Genomic DNA, 3,192 nt, shown 5'->3' on the forward strand with positions numbered 1-3,192 from the left:
CTTAGAGTAGTCCACTCCCAAGCAGGTTTCGATCTCGGAGCCTGGTTTGCATACAATATGCAGAAATAGGGTTTGTTTAAGGTTTATTAGAATATTCCGAAGGAATCTTACCTGTAAATGGATGGATTCGTCGTTCTTACCAAGTTTCTGATTTAGAGTAGTCAACTACGGCCAGGTTTCGATCTCGGAGCCTTGTATGCATACAATATGTAGAAATAGGGTTTGTTTAAGGTTTCGTAGGATATTCCGAAGGAATCTTACCTGTAAATCGATGGATTCGTCGTTCTTACCAAGTTTCTGACTTAGAGTAGTCCACTCGCTGCCAGGTTTCGAATTCGGAGTCTGGTTTGCATCCAATGTGCAGAAATAGGGTTTGTTTAAGGTTTCGTAGAATATTCCGAAGGAATCTTACCTGTAAATGGATGGATTCATCGTTCTTACCAAGTTTTGTGTGTTTTTAAGGTTTCGTAGAATATTTCCATGGAATCTTAGCAGTAAATGGTTGGATTCATCGTTTTTGTGGACTTTCATACTTCTTGTTCATAGTTTGTAAGTCGTTATACCGAACTTGAAGTTTGTATCGACACTGAGCTTCATATTCATCAATTTCGATGATGTATCATGCTAATTTTGAAGTCAGAACCCTCTCAGAGCTTCGTGGTTCATAGATTATAGGCCATTAAACCAAGTTTGAAGTTCTAATCGACATTGAGCTTCATATTTATCGATTTTGATGATGTATCATGCTAAGTTTGAAGTCAGAACCCTCTCAGAGCTTCTTGGTTCATAGTTTGTATGTCGTTATACCACATTTGAAGTTTGAATCGACATTGAGCTTCATATTTATCGATTTCGATGATATATCATGCTATTAATGTGAACTAAAGCTACTTCATGACATGTATGACTAGTCAAAATTACTTCATGACCTATGTAACTAGTCGAAATTCAAACCGGAAGCACAAAGAGAAAGCACAAAGAAACACACCAATTATCGGATTGATTTCTTATTTTTCAACTTTATTCTTATACATTTTTTGGATTTTTTTATATCAAAATGTCGATAAGAATGTGCTACATTTATTCATATTTTTTTTGGATTTTTTTCGTGTCGAAGGTTGATAATCAAACCGAATACATGAGCTCGTATTAGCACAAAAATGAAACACATACTTCTCAATCCGCATGAGCATCCTAAATACAATCTCAACCGTCAAGATCTTTTCTTAATCCGTATGAGCATCTCAAATACAATCTCAACCGTCCATCATTTTCATTCGGATTCACTCTTTTCTTCTTCTTTTTTTTTTTCCGAAGCATAACCCTCCTTCAACCACTCGAACCCAATTCCTGTCTGTTTTTCTCTCAATCACCAACGCTGAAGAACACCTCTACTCCACAGATGACGGCGACGCTCCATCACCACCACTGCTCTTCTCTCGACCCCTCTTCTTCATCATCTTCTCTCAATATCTCTCTTTAACTCCCCCTTTCTCTCATCCGCAACAGTCAATAGTAGCAGCTCATCAAATCCATATCTGAACCAAATTCTAATCAACCCCATCACTGATTCAAGTTACACAAAACCCCTTATTTCTTCTCGGTAACAATCAACAACAACAACTTCTCCATCTCTGATTAAGAATATCGGTACCTATTAGCTCACCATCTCTAACCATAGAGAAATTCATCCCTAACCCAAGTTGCACCTTAAATATATCGGATTTCAAAACTACGGATTGAAATCAAGACGAGATGTAAATCGTTGCTGCAGTTGCTGTTAAGAAGATGAGATGGATTCGAATTCAGAGAAGGAGATTTAGGATATGAGGTATCGAGAATGAATGGGTTTGTAATGAATTGGAAGGTGGGTTTGTGTTGGTGGTGATATAGATGGATTTTGTCAAAGAAATAAAGCTGAAATGAAGAGAAAAGAGAGGTGACGTTGTTTCTGTTAATTGCAAATGAAGAATATGATTAGGGAGAATAAATGGAAGAAAAACAGTGGATTAAGATGCTTATTTTTGTTGACTAAAGAATTCACGATTTGAGGTAGTTAGGGTTTCGATTAGGGTTTGAATTGATTCTGAAATCAGCAGTTGATGAGTACTAAATAGTGCATATTTATATATATTTTTGTTAGCATTTAACTCATCTTTTGCGCATTAATTCTACATTTTAACCCATATTCTGTATTTTCAGTGTTTTCAAGAATAAATATTTTTCTTACTTAATTTTATATTTTTAGGTAATAAATGAAGTCTGGATGAATTGCGGAGCAAAAAGAGCAGAAAAGTAGTAAAAAGCCGGGAGGAATTACGCGAGGAAGCCGCGAAGAATGTTGTGCACAAGACCAAGAGGGTAGAAATGGGCTCAAGAAGGAAGAATTGTTCTTAAAGAAGTTATGGGCCTGGCATACCCAAGGCCCAAAACCCTTTCTCAAACCCATTTCCACTACCCAAGCCCGTCTCGGATTTCAGCCGTCAGATTGAAGCCTCTCAGCATCCTACGGTCGCTCCATCATCGCACATCAAACTCCGAAGCTCCCGCTTTACATCGCAACGCCGATCTCCATCTTGGGCCGTCCTTTTCGTTGCATTCCTCCATCCGACGGTCGCTACCCACAGCCTCCCATCTCATCGTTGGATCCACCTACCATCGTCACATCCTACGGATCAGCTCGCCAAACATCGAATCAGATAATCCCGCTTCACACCCTAGCACCGAAGCCTATACTACCACCCAAACACCCCCTTCTTCCCAAACATCGATCTCATCTTCCTCCACCCGACATCTTCCAGAACCACCATCGCCTGCAACTCCCTGCTACCACCAGACCTCGAGCTCCACCACCACCACAAACACCCGACAACACCACCATCTCCATCAACAGACAACAAAGCCCATCACCCTATTTCACCTATTTCATTAACTCTACCCACTGTTAGGGTTCTGACATGAGAGAACTAGGGTGATGGTAACTGAGTTCATAGCAGAAGGAAGTATGGGTAATCGACAGCAAGGAGCAGAAGAAAGCATGGGTCGAGCATATTTTGGGAGTTTGTAAGTCCAATTTTTTGTATTTGAAGAAAACCTAATTTTCTGTTTTTGGGGATTTACCATTAGGTTGAGTGTTCTGATATATAAGGGGCACTGTGTAACATTGTGAAGGGGGGAGGAGAGACCCAAGTT

This window comes from Papaver somniferum, chromosome 5 (assembly GCF_003573695.1).
Source record: "Papaver somniferum cultivar HN1 chromosome 5, ASM357369v1, whole genome shotgun sequence".
In the NCBI taxonomy this organism is placed as follows: domain Eukaryota; kingdom Viridiplantae; phylum Streptophyta; class Magnoliopsida; order Ranunculales; family Papaveraceae; genus Papaver; species Papaver somniferum.